At 43.3% G+C, this 16,278-nt stretch overlaps 1 non-coding gene across 1 annotated transcript; it reads left to right on the top strand.

Moving 5' to 3' along the window:
* Window positions 1-13,470: 13,470 nt before the first annotated feature.
* TRNAC-GCA (transfer RNA cysteine (anticodon GCA)) lies at window positions 13,471-13,542 on the top strand. The gene has a single exon. It is a non-coding gene; the product is annotated as a tRNA-Cys (tRNA).
* Window positions 13,543-16,278: the final 2,736 nt, after the last annotated feature.

The raw sequence follows: 16,278 nt of genomic DNA, 5'->3' as shown, positions 1-16,278 counted from the left end.
CCACACCACAGCCACCAAGCCACACCCACAGAACCGGTAGTAAAATTTTTTGAAACCCATCACTGCTTCCCACCCGCAAAAAATCATGCCTCCTAAAATGGAACGATGCAATTTTTGGCTGCGGAAAGGAAGGTATCGCTCTACCGCTGATTGTACCATTGCATTTATCCCAGAAGTGTTTTCCGTGAGTGATGGATGACTGAATAAATGAATAAATGGGTCAGCAACAGTGAAAGCCATGGAGGACCTGTGACAGAAATTGCTTGTGTGATCATTGAAAATTGTCCAATTTACTGGCGAGCACGTAGCTTGTGGCTGCAAATTCTATAGTTCATTGACAGGTGGTATGAAGTTGCCATTTTCTCCATCCTGATTCAGCTAACATTTAGTTGCTTGGTTGACCTCCAGGTTCTGCTATGAAAGAGGAAGCTGCAAAATCCAGAACATCCTCCAGTTCTTGTCACTTTCTTTAAACCAGAGTTGCTTTAGCACCCAATCATTTCGGTTGATCTTTTCCATCCAGTAGCTCTAGAAGATCTCTTTCAAAGCACCTTGCTCAGAATGTTCCAGGCATGCTAGCATTGGCAGTTTGATTTTTTTCATCGCTTTCCTGTTGATTCCCCAAGATGGATTTTGTACTTTGGGTCTTCGAGATGTCCGTCATGCCGGCATGTACATTAAGACACCCTGTAGAAATCAGCATCTCTGCTGTTTTGGCCAACTCAAAACCCATCGTTGCAATCAGAATGTTTTCCCAACATCCATCAATTTACCCCATCTTACTTATGCTGACTCTCATTTCTCCAACCGTTCCAATCCATTCCTCTTCTTTTCCTTTCTTTTTGGCAAAAGGAAAAGAAAAGAAAAGAAAAAAGAAGGGAAGGGAAGGAAGGGAAGGAAAAGAAAGGAAAGAAAAAGGGGAAAGGGAGGAAGAAGACAGAAAGAAAAAGGAAGGAAGGAAGGAAGGAAAGGAGGAAGGAAACAGAAAAAAGAAAAAAGAAGGAAGGAAGCAGAATGAAAAGAAAAAAGGAAGGAAGGAAGAAAAAAGGAAGGAAGCAGAAAGAAAAGAAAAAAGAAGGAAGGAACGGAAGGAAGGAGAAAAAAAGGAAGGAAGGAAGGAAAGGAAGAAAGAAGGAAGGAAGCAGAAAGAAAAGAAAAAAGAAGGAAGGAACGGAAGGAAGGAAGGAGAAAAAAAGGAAAGAAGGAAGGAAAGAAGGAAGGAAAGAAGGAGGGAGGGAAGGAAAGAAAGACTAAATTCTGTAGCGCCTGCCGTTGTGAATTGCATCTCCCAACAGGACAGATAGTTTTATAAAATTATAGATTTCATCCAAAGCAATAATAAATAGAAACCTGTCATTCCATCATTCCAGAAGTGAGAAAAGGGAGCAGTAATACACAGTAATAAGCATGCCCACACAAAAGCAACAAGAACAACAAGAAGACGCTTCCTACAGCAAGCGAAAATACAAAATAACAGAAATGTAGCCTCGGACATTGCTGGTGCTCCTTGGACAGGTGGGGACACACCGAAAGAAATCTAGGGGTCTCAACGTACTGGACACAGTTCGTAAATTTGGGGTCCATCATTCAAGTCTGATGACATCAGTCAACTTAATAGCCCGGCTCAAAATGGGGGTTTAGCCTAGGGACGCATGGTATCGGGGATTCCAAGGGGGCCATGTGCTCTATCACACGGTCCCCTGTGTGGACTCAAAGTTGATAATCACAGAAGAAGTTCAGATTAAGGATTTTAGCAAGAGCGCTTAGATTCATATACTGCCCCATAATGCTTTACAGCACTGTCCCAGTGGTTTACAATGTCAGCATTTTTTAAAAAAAATTTGATTTATATGCCGCCCTTCTCCGGAGACTCAGGGCGGCTTACAATGCGCTAAGCAATAGCCTTCATCCTTTTGTATATATTTATACAAAGTCAGCTTATTGCCCCCACAAACTGGGTCCTCATTTCACCTACCTTTGAAAGGATGGAAGGCTGAGTCAACCTTGAGCCTTGGCGAGATTCGAACCTGCAGTAATTGCAGGCAGCTGGTCTTAATAACATGGTGCTTTAGACCACTGTACTATCAAGGCTCTTTGGGGTCCACATTTTAAGGACCTCGGAAAGATGGAGACTGAGTCAACCTTGAGCCGGTCAGGATCAAACTCCTGGCAGTGGGCAGAGTCAGCCTGCAATCAGGGGTGGGCTTCAAAAAGTTTAGCAAGGCATTCTCTGCCTGGTTGCTGGGTGGGTGTGGCCATAGTGGGTGTGGCCTAGTCAGCCTCCTGCACCACAGCGGGGTGGGGGTGCGTTTATGCCCTCCCCCGGCTCCGGAGGCTTTTCTTGAGCCTCCAGGAGGGTGAAAACAGCCTCCCCAGGCTCCGGAAGCCCCCGTTTCCGGCCTTCCTGAACTTCCGGTAGGCCCATTTTTTGCCCTCCCCGAGCATCCACATGCACCCTGCACTTACCTGAATCCAAAACGGGCCGCATGGGCACTCCTGAGAGGGGCAGGGTGGTATGGGTGGGGCCAGCCAGAAGTGGGATTTGGGGGTTCTCCGAACTGCACAGACCCTTAGCTAGAGGTTCTCCCGAACCTCTGCGAACCCCCAGCAGCCCACCCCTGCCTGCAATTCTGCATTCTAACCACCCAGCTCTTCATTTTTGATGCCTGGTTGGCTTGTGTGAATGAATGAATGCCCAGAAGAGCTTTGCACTGCGGAGATGATGGGGGTTCTCTCATCCAGAGGCAAAGGGTGCTTGCAAAGGTCCAGTTTTTGTAAATGCTGGATGAGGAAAGGCAAGTCCCAGAGTTGGTTTAGTCTTTAAAGTGAGGGGGCTACATTGCTTTGCACAGAAACTTCAAACAAGCTGCAATAGGCCTCCATATCTGTTGATGGAGGAGCAAGGAGGGAGCCAGTAGTAGCTCGCTGAAACTTGCCCGGGTGCCTCAAAATGTTTCCAAGATTTTGGCAGGATCTTTGGGCAATTATCTGGCAACTCAAGAGCTAGGGAGGTACTCACACCACTCTATAAAACCTTAGTAAGACCACACCTAGAGTACTGCATCCGGTTTTGGTCACCATACTATAAAAAAGATGTTGAGACTCTAGAAAGAGTGCAGAGAAGAGCAACAAAGACGATTAGGGAATGATTGGAGGCTAAAACATAGGAAGAACGGTTGCAGGAACTGGGTATGTCTAGTTTAATGAAAAGAAGGACTAGGGGAGACATGATAGCAGTGTCCAATATCTCAGGGGCTGCCCCAAAGAAGAGGGAGTCAAGCTATTCTCCAAAGGTGAATAAATAAATAAATAAAGGTGATTTATTTATTTATTTATTTAGTGAATAAATAAATAAATCAAGGTGATTAGGGAACTGGAGGATAAAACATACAATGAACGGTTGCAGGAACTGGGCATGGCTAGTCGAATGAAGAGAAGGACCAGGGGAGACATGAGAGCAGTCTTCCAATATTTGAGAGGCTGCCACAGAGAGGAGGGGGTCAAGCTATTTTCCAAAGCTCCCGAAGGCCAGACAAGGAATAATGGATGGAAACTGAACAAGGAGATATTCAACCTGGAAATAAGGAGAAATTTTCTGACGGTGAGAACAATCAGCTCAGGGAAGTTGTGGGAGCTTCATCACTGGAGGCTTTCAAGAAGGGACTGGACTGCCATTTGTCTGGGTCTCCTGTTTGGACAGGGGGTTGGACTAGATGACCGACAAGATCCCTTCCAACTCTGTTAATCTGTTAAACTCAACCTTACCCTACACTTGTCAGCCAATTGATTCTTCTTTTTAGCTGCATATCCAAAGCAGTAGTGGGTTTCAAAATTTTTTACTACCGGTTCTGTGGGCTTGGCTTGGTGGGTGTGGCATGGCTTGGTGGGCATGGCAGGGGAAGGATACTGTAAAATCTCCATTCCCTCCCCACTCCAGGGGAAGGTTACTGCAAAATCCCCATTTCTTCCTGGTCAGCTGGGACTTGAGAGGCAGAGAATAGATGGGGGAGGGGCCAGTCAGAATTTTTACTACCGGTTCTCCGAACTACTCAAAATTTCCGCTACCGGTTCTCCAGAACTTGTCAGAACCTGCCGAAACCCACCTCTGATCCAAAGTTAACTAGAATTTCTCTTCATGCAAGGAAGTTGGAAACTGATTCAGGTGGACATGTCTGAAATATTTCTTTTTTGAAAAGGCAAGAAAGATATTTGAGTTTCCCTGGGCAATGTGATGTTTCCCTGTTAAGTGAAGAATCTGTTTTTTTTTCTCTGCTGTTAAAGGACAGTAATCATTAATCTGAACTGCAAAACTGATATTCTGGTATTAAAAAATTACAGTGACAGAGCAAATGTTTGCCCTAGCTCTGGTGACATTGAGATTGCATTCTTAAAAAGTATATCATGGATATAACAGAATAACAGAGTTGGAAGGGACCTTGGAGGTCTTCTAGTCCATCCCCATACTCAAGCAGGAGACCCTAGACAAATTCAGATAAATGGGCGTCCAATCTTTTCTTTAAAATCTCCAGTGATGAAGCACCCACAACGTCTGAAGGCAACTTCTGTTCCACTGGTTAATTGTTCTGTCAGGAATATTTTTCTTATTTCTAGGTTGGTTCTCTGCTTGATTAGTTTCCATTAGGGGTGAAATGCTACCAGTTCGCACCAGTTCGGGCGAATCGGTAGCGGTGGCGGCGGGTGATCCGGAGAACTGGTAGCGGCGGCAGCACGAGGCTCCGCCCAGCTGCCTAGACATCGTTATTTCCTGGTTTTAAACAGGAAGTAACCTGTTTTTTACCCTCAGTGTATGCACAGAAGGCTTTGCACCTGCGCAGAGGGGCCAAAATTGCACGTGACACTTGCGCACGCTTCCGAACCGGTAGGGAAGGTAAGTAGATTTCACCCCTGGTTTCCAACCATTGATTCTTGTCTTGCCTTCTGACTGCAGAAGCATCTTCAAACAACGCTGGCTCCCTCGGCTAGGAAATGGAGTTGACACCATCCCATAGAATCAGACACAGCTGGACAGAGAAAATATTTACCTTTTTTCTTTAATAACTTAAGCTATTTTGATTGCCTCGTGCTTCTAAGGACTATAGAATTCTGGGATTTCTCAATACCGAGGCTAATTTGGACTTTAAAGCAAACATAACTAGTTCCAAAAGATTTTTTTTTCCCCTCTCTCCTAAGGTTCAGTTGAACTGCAAGGGAAGCCAAGTAGGGTTTCATTTTAGGACAGGATAGGAGGAAATGAGAGGCTGGGAACTGCTAGTCCGAAACCAAAGTCCATGGCGGCCAAAGTCCACTTTTTTTTTTGCAAACGCTATGTCTCAGATCTGTTGCAATGCAACTCCCATTTTCAGGACTATCGGCCAAAATCGATCAGGGGAGACATGATAGCAGCGTGCCAATATTTGAGGGGCTGCCACAGAGAGGAGGGGGTCAAGCTATTTTCCAAAGCACCTGAAGGCCAGACAATGGATGGAAAGCGGGGGTGAAAGGAATGCATCCAAATGAATTGTGAGATACAGCAATTGAGTTTGCAATCCATTGAGTGCTACCTTAAATGTTTAGTAATTCAAAACATATTTTTCCGTTTATTTATTTGGCTTGTTTTGTCTTCGGCTACCCGCCCCTTGAAGTGAAATTAAACCAGAAAATGCAGGATTCCATTCTGATCACAAGCGTGGCCAGGTTTACAAAGAACTCTTAGAAAAATCTCTCTGCCGTTCCACTATTCCTAAATCCTATGCTCGTAATTATATGTACGATTCAGATAGCAATAACTAAATAAATTCTGGTTGAATGCATTCTTGAAGAAGAGCTCAAAGCTATCGCTGTAGCTGCTTGTAATGCACACAGCATAATTGTTACACAATTCAGAGTTAAATTGTCGTTGTTGTTGTTTTTAGACAGCACGGGTTTTCCAAAAATTTTCCTCCCAAAAATTTGGGGGCGGGGATTTTATGTTTCATAACCCTTTTCTGAGAATAGCCATTTGAGTGTAGGAAAACCAGCTGAAGACATCAGTTCCTTGGCAAATGCTTTATGAAATAAACAAACCCAGGCACGGCGATTTTGCAACGTTAAAATTATATTCTAAAAAATAAGAGAAAAGCTTTAATGAGCAGCCATCCTATATAACGCAATTACTCAGAAATACGTCCCAATGAGTTCAACAGAGCTTGCTGGCAGGTTTTGATTTATCAATGAATAATCATTTATTAATCTTCTCATCGTACCCACCACCCATCTCCTTCCATTTATGACTGTATGACTGTAACTTTGTTGCTGGTATCCTTACGATTTATATTGATATTGTTCCTGATTGCTTATTTGTACCCTATGACTATCATTAAGTGTTGTACCTTATGATTCTTGATGAATGTATCTTTTATGTATACTGAGAGTGTATGCACCAAAGACAAATTCCTTGTGTGTCCAATCACACTTGGCCAATAAAAAAACTCTATTCTATTCTATCAGGGAGAAGGACAATCAATCAATCAGTAGAACGTCTTGCCTGCAAATGTGTTGGTTGCGCCATGACTGGAGGATTTTAAGAAGGAATTGGACAACCATTTGTCTGAAATGTTATATAGAACCTCCTGCTTAAGCAGGGAGCTGGATTAGAAGACCTCAAAGATCCCTTCCGACCAGTGGTGAAATTCAATTTTTTTTTACTACCGGTTCTGTGGGCGTGGCTTAGTGGGCATGGTGTGGCTTGGTAGGCGTGGCTTGGTGGACATGGCCCCGTGGCCAACTTGGTTGAGTTGGCCACGCCCACGCAGTCACATGACCACCAGGCCACGCCTACCCAGCTGGTCATTAGGGCAGAGAGCCGGTTGTTAAATTATTTGAATCCCACCACTGGCTGAATGGCACGCTCACGCGATCACTTTCAGTTTGAGGGACAGTTTGATCAGTGTAATTTGCCACGCATTGCAACGTGTTACCTTGACTTAAGACTCGCACTGCCTCACAGTGGTTGAAAGAAGATTCTTCCGGCTATTCATCTGAGAGTGAGCGTAACAACACACAATCTTCTGCACACTTTCAGTGGGAGCCAGCACGAAAGACAGGGGAATGTTAATGAAAGCATTGGCATCAGAATGTCAAGAATTGTGTCAAACATGCCATCTCCTCCCACAGAGTAGGATGGGGTGCTTTGACTATTCTTTATTTCCCTTGCTTAACCTGATTTCACACAGCTCACTAAGCCGCAAGGGTGCTTCTTTGAGTTGGGCATAATCTGTTGTGTGAATCCAGACACTTTATTCAAACAAACCATCATTTAATGAGACATGTGCGCCCATTTTAGTGCCCTAATCCACAAGGGAGGCAGTAACGTTGACGTGTTGCACAGTATTGCCATAACAACTCTAGCTATCTAAATAGGAAGTATTTAAATATGAAATAATTTAAAGAAACGAAGCTATACAGTTGCAACTCACTCACTCTCTCTCTCTCTGTCTCTCCCTCTCTCTCTCTTGCAGATACAGACACCCAAATCTCAAATGCATTTTAATTAGTATAAGAAAATGTAATATTTTGGTGCATTTTCCTTTAGTCTTTCCCTTTTTCAGAGTGGGAGAAGGGATGGACGGAGGGGGGGGTGAGAGAGAGAGAGAGAGAGAGAAAGAGAGAGGGAGAGAAAGAGAAAGAGAGAGGGAGAGAGAAAGAGAGGGAGGGAGAGGGAGGGAGAGAGAGGGGGAGAGAGAGAAAGAGAGGGACAGAGGGAGAGAAAGAGAGAGAGAGAGAGAAAGAGAGAGGGAGAGAAAGAGAGGGAGAGAAAGAGAGAGAGAGAGAAAGAGAGGGAAAAAGAGAGGGAGAGAGAGGGAGGGAGAGAGAGAAAGAAAGGGAGAGAGAGAAAGAGAGAGAGAAAGAGAGGGAGGGAGAGGGAGGGAAAGAGAGAAAGAGGGAGAAAGAGAAAGAGAGAAAGAGAGAGAGAGAGAAAGAGAGAGAGAGAGAAAGAGAGGGAGAGAGAGGGAGGGAGAGAGAAAGAAAGGGAGAGAGAGAAAAAAAGAGAGAGAGAGGGAGAGAGAGGGAGGGAGAGGGAGGGAGAGAGAGAAAGAAAGGGAGAGAGAGAAAGAGAGAGAAAGAGGGAGAGAGAGGGAGAGAGAGAGAGAAAGAAAGGTAGAGAGAGAAAGAGAGAGAGAAAGAGAGGGAGAGAGAGGGAGGGAGAGAGAGAAAGAGAGAGAGAAAGAGAGAGAGAGAAAAAGCGAGAGAGAGAAAGAGAGAGAAAGAATGAAAGAATGGGAGAGAGAAAGAAAGAGAGAGACAGAGAGAGAGAGAGATGACCAGTCTGTGCTTGTTTCTCTAGCAGGTTAATTCATTAGAGCACGGGGGCCCCAGAATGAAATATAAGTTTCTGGCAGACAGACAAGTCCCTGGGGGGTGGGGGGTTGCCGAGAGTAGGGCCTCCCATGGCATTCCGGACAACTAGCAAAATGATTTTTTACCATAGCAAAAGAAAAAAAAAAGTTATCAACGATTCAATACAAAAGTTTGCTTACATTGACTGTATTGTATATGGTAGATCTTTCATCGTCGGGAACTGGGCTCATGTGCTTTGTTGAGACTAATTCTCCCTTTGAAGGGCTGTCAGCCCTGCGTTAGATTATATCCTCCTCTTGACGGACTGTCAAATCCGAGTCTTAAAATATCAACAAACTCTAAGAAGGACCTTGAAGTGAGTGGATCTGAGCTCAGCTTTTGCTGACTTCCTGGAAAACCCATCCCTATTTTTTCTTGGCAGGGATATAGAAGTGGATTGTTCTTGTCTCTCCTCAGCGTAGTTCTCTAAATTATCCAACTAGCCACCCACTTGGGATGTGGTAAGATCGCCTACTAGCCAGATCCAAACTTAGTTGGCTTTTTGAGATCCACCAAGATGGGGTAGGAGCTGCTACTTGCTATGACAACATAGCAACGGGCAACACGGTGCTCTCGTTTGTATCATTGGGTGCAGGAGTCGATGGCAAGGAAAGATGTCCTTCAATGAATAATGGTTGTTGCAGGAACTGGGCATGGCTAGTTTAGTGAAGAGAAGGACCAGGGGAGACAGGATAGCAGTCTTCCAATATTTGAGGGGCTGCCACAGAGAGGAGGGGGTCAAGCTATTTTCCAATGTTGCTTGAAGGCCAGACAAGGAATAATTCAAAGAAATTCAACCTGGAAATAAGGAGACATTTTCAGACAGTGAGAACAATCAACCCATGGAACAGAAGTTGCCTTCAGAAGTTGTGGGAGCTTCACCACTGGAGGCTTTCAAGAAGAGATTGGACTGCCATTTGTCAGAAATGGTGTAGGGTCTCCTGCTGAGCGGGGGGTTGGACTAGATGACCTCCAAGATCCCTTCCAACTCTGTTATTCTATTCTGTTCTGTTCTGTTCTATTCTGTTCCTATTCCTATTCCTATTCCTTTTCTGTTTCTAATTCTATTCTGTTTCTTATTCTGTTCTGTTCTTATTCCTATTCTTATTCCTTTTCTGTTTCTAATTCTATTGTTTCTTATTCTGTTCTGTTCTTATTCCTATTCTTATTCCTTTTCTGTTTCTAATTCTATTGTTTCTTATTCTGTTCTGTTCTGTTCTGCTCTGCTCTGCTCTATTCTGTTTCTTATTCTATTCTATTCTATTCTATTCTATTCTATTCTATTCTATTCTATTCTATTCTATTCTATTCTATTCTACTCTACTCTACCCTACCCTATCCTACCCTACCCTACCCTACCCTACCCTACCCTACTGTACTCTATTCTAAACAAGGAGTAACAATCATGTTGCTAACTGGGCTTTTCTCAACAAACCACGGTTTAGCACAAACCCTGTGAGCCCTGTCTTAGGGCATCCAACAATATTTTCTTTTAAAGATCCTTGCCTCATCTCACTTTAGCAAGGATACAATGTTTTGTGTTTGCGCATCAATATATTCATTAAAAGAAAAAGAAGGCAACACCAAGTCCTATCAAAAAAGTAACTACATTGTATCTGCCCCAAAGAAAGTCAGAAGTTAACTTTTTTTTTCAACAGTTTTCATATTTTCTGCTGTCTGTCCTCCTCCCCTTACTTGCTGCTTCTCTCCTTTTTTTTCTCTTTATTCCCCTTTTTTTTAATATTTTTTCCGAATTTCAATAAAGTTGTAAAAAAAAAAACAGAAAGAAAGAAAAGGTAATTCAATTGCTCAAAAGGCCTCCTTCAAACAGAATTCTACCCTGGAGGTTAAGAGGCACCCCGGAGTGTTTAGACTGGTGTAAACTGTTATTAGATCCATGACCAGGTGTGTGGGAAGCCCCTCAAGAATACAGATCCTTCTAAAGATGTTTGGCAACATGTGTGGGAAAAAAAACAAAAACCCCACAGCAGACAGTTCCCACCCCAGAGCCAAGATGGAGGCGACCCTCTCAAGAACAAAACTGCCATTCAAATGGATTCCCTCTTCTGCTCCAGAATGACAACTCTGGATTTGTGTACACAGCTGGATCTCCACCTTCCTTGGGACAAGAGGTTGACATAATGACCTCCTTCCTTGTTTTTACTGCCCTTAACATCATTCTCTTCCCCTCCTCGGCCACATTGGAAGCCAATCGCTCCGATGTAGGTCAATTCCTGTCAACAGGACTCGTTTCCTGTCGCTCATCGTGGAAGGACATTATTTCTGAAGCGCTGCCGACGAGGGCAAGTCGGACAGCCTCATTTCTGGATTAAGAGAAAGACCTCCAAGAAGCCCACCCCACCCCACTTTGATGGATTTGTTCACCTCGTAACGGAAATGCCCCAAGTGGTTAAAAGCTCAGACAAGATATTTCAGTAACAGTAACAGAGTTGGAAGGGACTTTGGAGGTATTTTTCTTCTCGCCCAATATGGCTTTTTCATTTTCATTTTCTGAAAGTTGGAATTCCAGGCTTATTGACTATTCTTAATGAGTTTTGTTTTTTGTTTTATTCACCACCCATTGTTGTAGCTCCGTTACCTGAGCCTGTGTCATCGGCAGGAGAGGACTCTGAGAGTGAAGGGGAGGAGTTGGCAAGGCCTCCCTCTCCAGGACCCTCCTCTCTGGCAATGCCTTCAGTGTCCGCCGAAGGTCAAGAGATAGGGCCGGGGCTAAGCACGTCCACGCAGCCACAGGTGGACAGTAATGAGGGAGATGAGTCTTGGCTGGATCCTCGGCAGCGTCGCAGAGATAAGCGCGCGCAACAGAAGAAGAGGCGTGCCAGAGATTAAGCTGAGTCACTGGACCACACCTCACAGGGTATAAAAGGGGGTGAGGTGGCCATTCAGACTCTGTGACAGACAAAACTAACTACTATCAAGTCACATTGCATCTTTGGAAACAACATTATCTGCCTTGGATTTAATTACGGACTGGACAATTCTTGAACTGTGTGTATCTTGTTTATGAGTAAAGTTCTTGGCAAGCAGCTACTGGGTTGCTGCCAAGCCTCTTATCGGAAGAATTGGTTGTCTGCCAGTTTATTTAACCCCCGGCTGTCTGTTTGTGTGCATGTGTGAGACGGGGACAGAACATCCAGAATCACTCAGTGGGTGGATAACAGATTTAACAGATTCACAGAGTTGGAAGGGACCTTGTAGGTCATCTAGTCCAATCCCAACCCCTAGCAGGAAACCCTACACCTGTGATGGCGAACCTATGGCACAGGTGCCACAGGTGGCACGTGAAGCCATATCTGTGGGCACATGAGCATTGCCCTAGCTCAGCTCCAGCTGATTTTTGGGCTTTCCGGGCCTACTGGAAGTCAGGAAATGGGCCGTTTCCGGCCTCCGGAGGTCCTCTCGGAGGTGAAGAAGGCTGTTTTCACCCTCCACAGGCTCCAAGAAAGAGTCTGGTGCCTGGGGAGGGCAAAAAACAGGCCTACCGGGCCAACCGTTAACCTTTTTGCCATCATGTGCCAAAAGCGGGGATAGCACAGGAAGGTCGGTGCACATGCATGGGGGTGTGGGTGGGACATTGAATCATGGGTGTCGGCACGCATGTGCGCAACCCCCCCATGCTCCCCACACTTTTGGCATGCGATGGCAAAAAAGTTAGCTATCACTGCCCTACACTATATCTGACAAATGGCAGCCCAGTCTCTGTGATGTGTGAGGATCGACCACATCCTCACAAGGAGCCTGAGTGGCGTAGGAGGCTAATGCCTCCTACTAAGGCAGCATTTAACATCCAGCTGCCTGCAATTACTGCCAGTTCGAATCTCACCAGGCTCAAGGTCGACTCAGCCTTCCATCCTTTCTAAGGTGGGCAAAATGAGGACCCGGTTTGTGGGGGCAATAAACTGACTTTGTATAAAATATACAAAAGCATGAAGGCTATTGCTTAACGCATTGTAAGCCTCCCTGAGTCTCCGGAGAAGGGCGGCATATAAAAATAAATAAAAGTAAAAATAAAAAAAATCTTCCTTTAACTTGTCTTAACATTGGCCAGCATTAATGATAATGACGAGAGCATATGCACCAAGGACAAATTCCTTGTGTGTCCAATCACACTTGGCCAATAAAGAATTCTATTCTATTCTATTCTGTTCTGTTCTGTTCTATTCTATTCTATTCTATTCTATTCTATTCTATTCTATTCTATTCTATTCTATTCTATTCTATTCTATTCTATTCTATCCTATCCTATCCTATCCTATCCTATCCCTATCCTATTGTTCTATCCTATCCTATCCTATCCTATCCTATCCTATCCTATCCTATCCTATCCTATTCTATTCTAATGATTCTTGATGAATGTATCTTGTCTTTTTATGTACACTGAGAGCAAATGCACCAAAGACAAATTCCTTGTGTGTCCAATCACACTTGGCCAATAAAGAATTCTATTCTATTCTATTCTATTCTATTCTATTCTATTCTATTCTATTCTATTCTATTCTATTCTATTCTATTCTATTCTATTCTATCCTATCCTATCCTATCCTATCCTATCCTATCCCTATCCTATTATCCTATCCTATCCTATCCTATCCTATCCTATCCTATCCTATCCTATCCTATCCTATCCTATTCTATTCTAATGATTCTTGATGAATGTATCTTGTCTTTTTATGTACACTGAGAGCAAATGCACCAAAGACAAATTCCTTGTGTGTCCAATCACACTTGGCCAATAAAGAATTCTATTCTATTCTATTCTATTCTATTCTATTCATTCTATTCTATTCTATTCTATTGCCTACTACATGGTGGAAATGCCTGGGAAGCCCGCTTTCAGCTCCTCTATTGCATCACAATTTTCCTTCTTCGTTCCAGCCCTTCCTAATCAAACACTTAGAAAAATGATCTGCAGCCAAATGTTTTACCTCTGACTCAGCTCTATTCCTGTAGCAGGAAGGAAAGCAGTTGCTTTTCCTTGCAATAAACTCATTACTGAAAAAAAGCCAGAAGGGAAGTGAGGAACGAATAAACAGCTATAAACCAAGCCGATTAGAAAAGAGGAAATAGGCAGCTGGGGGTATAGCTCAGTGGTAGAGCATTTGACTGCAGATCAAGAGGTCCCCAGTTCAAATCTGGGTGCCCCCTCTTTTTTTTTTTCTCCCCTTCCCCACCTTCTTCAAAAATACAATTCTGTAAAATAGGATCTGACTTAATGTGTACATGAAATATTTTTTTCTCCCAAAGGCAAAGCTCCACTGCATGCCAATAAAATGCAAAGCAACTTTTTCTATTTTCTTTCCGTTGAATAAGCTTTCTCTCCAGGAAAACTGGAGGAATGAGATTAAGAAAGGAAGAAGTTTAAGAAGTGGTTTCTGACATTCTTTACAGAAATACTGTGTTTCCCAGAAAATAAGACCCTGTCTTATATTTTTTTGAACCCTGAAATAAGTGCTTGGCCTTATTGCCATGTGCTCAAAAGCCCGATTGGGCTTATTATCAGGGGATAATGTCTTACTTTTGGGAAAACAGGGTAGTATCACTTCACCCACCCTTTTAGGTAGTCCTCAACATATGACTACAATTGAGCCCAAAATTTCTGTTGTTAAGTGAGGCGTTCGTTAAGTGAGTTTTGCCCCATTTTACCTTTCTTGCCTTGGTTGTTAAGTCAATCACCGCCGTTTGTGAGTTAATAACCCAGTTATTAAGTGAATACGGCTTGTCAGAAGGCCGCAAAAGGTGATCACATGACTTTGGGACATTGCAACCGTCATAAATATGAATCGGTTGCCAAGCATCTGGATTTTGATCACATGATTTTGATCACATGATCAAAATTGCTGTAAAGGTCCCAACTGTGAAAAAATGGTCATAAGTCACTTTTTTCAGTGCCGGTGTACCTTTGAACAGTTCCTACGCAAACGGTTTTAAGTCAAGGACTACTTGTATGACATCAGAGGTGAAATCCAGCAGGTTCTGACAGGTTCTGGAGAACCGGTAGCGGAAATTTTGAGCAGGTCAGAGAACCGGTAGCGGAAATTTTTAGTAGTTCGGAGAACTGGCAAATGCCACCTCTGTCTGGCCCCAAAGTGGGGTGGGAATGGAGATTTTGCAGTATCCTTCCCGCAGGAGTGGGGAGGGAATGGGGATTTTGCAGTATCCTTCCCCTGCCACACCCACCAAGCCACACCACGGCCACCAAGCCACCCCCACAGAACCGGTAGTAAAAAAAATTGGATTTCACCACTGTATGACATAGTTCGCTTCCTCAACTCTTACGTAGTCTCAACCCTTACTTTCCACCCAGCTTCTAAGCATTCGTACATCCCTGGCTTCTATTCCCAACTGAAGCCGTCACAGAACTTCTTATTTTGCTTCCCACCCATATCAAGTCCTTCCATACCTGAAGCGGTATAAGAAGTGAAGAAGAAGAACTCATATCAGGAAGGTTTGTTCCTGATATGGTCATGGGGAGTTACTTGTATTGTATCAGAGGTGGGTTTCAGCAGGTTCTGACCAGTTCCAGAGAACTGGTAGCGGAAATTTTGAGTAGTTCGGAGAACCGGTAGTAAAACTTCTGACTGGCCCCGCCCCCATCTATTCTCTGCCTCCCAAGTCCCAGCTGATCGGGAGGAAATGGGGATTTTGCAGTAACCTTCCCCTGGAGTGGGGTGGGAATGGAGATTTTATGGACGCCCACCATGGTTTGGTGGGCGTCCCTTGCCACGCCCACCAAACCAAACCACACCCACCAAGCCATGCCACGCCCACCAAGCCACACCCACAGAACTGGTAGTAAAAAAATGTGAAACTCACCACTGTATTGTATGTATGTATGTATGTATGTATGTATTTAGTTAGTAATTAGATTTATTATTTATTTATTTATTGTTTGTTTGTTTGTTTAATTTATTTAGGGTACTGATTTATTACACAGATTGAAAAAACCTGCAACAATACCAATGGCCATCAGAGGGGGGGAAACTACAAGGAGCAATTTCTGTCTCTTTGCTGCCATCCTGTGGTGTGGGATCCTCAGGACACTCTGTTGTAAACCCACGTAGAGCCACGTGGAACATCCAGGAAATGAAGGCAGAGCTCCAGGGCTTTTGAGCCAATCTGGCTCTTGACTATTTGGCACTCAACAGATCCCGGACATAAACTTTTCTTGGTCAAAAGTTGCATCAGGATCCGTCCATCCCCCTTAGGCCTTGTGCATTTAGGCTTAGAATAACTTTATGGTCACTTTGAATGGCACACTACTTGGAATGAAATTTCTTTGCACTGAGTTCTCAACAGGTCACCCCCTCCAACATACACTACATTGGGTTTAACAGTAACAGAGTTGGAAGGCAACATTAGAGGTCATCTAGTCCAACCCCCTGCTCACGCAGGAGACCTGTACTAGGGATTTGAACCGCCGATCTTTCTGATCGACAAGAACAGTGTCTTAGCCACTGAGCCACTTTAGTCGGCCATGTGACTAGATAAACATACACATGACTGACAAAATAAATACATGAATGAATGAATGAATGAATGAATGAATGAATGAATGAATAAATAAATAAATAAATAAATAAATAAATAAATAAATAAATAAATACCATACATACATACATACAGGAATAAATAAATAAAATACATACATACATACATGAATACATAAAATACATACATGAATAAATACGTACATACATGAATAAATAAATAAAATACATACATACATGAATAAATAAATAAAATACATACATACATTACATGAATAAATAAATAAATAAAATACATACATACATTACATGAATAAATAAATAAAATACATATATACATGCATGAATAAATAAATAAATACATACATACATACATACATACATACATACATAC

This window comes from Pantherophis guttatus, chromosome 9 (genome assembly GCF_059756535.1).
Source record: "Pantherophis guttatus breed Tessera chromosome 9, ASM5975653v1, whole genome shotgun sequence".
Lineage (NCBI taxonomy): Eukaryota > Metazoa > Chordata > Lepidosauria > Squamata > Colubridae > Pantherophis > Pantherophis guttatus.
Note: the sequence above shows the minus strand (reverse complement) of the source record. Positions and strands in the feature narration are given on the sequence as shown.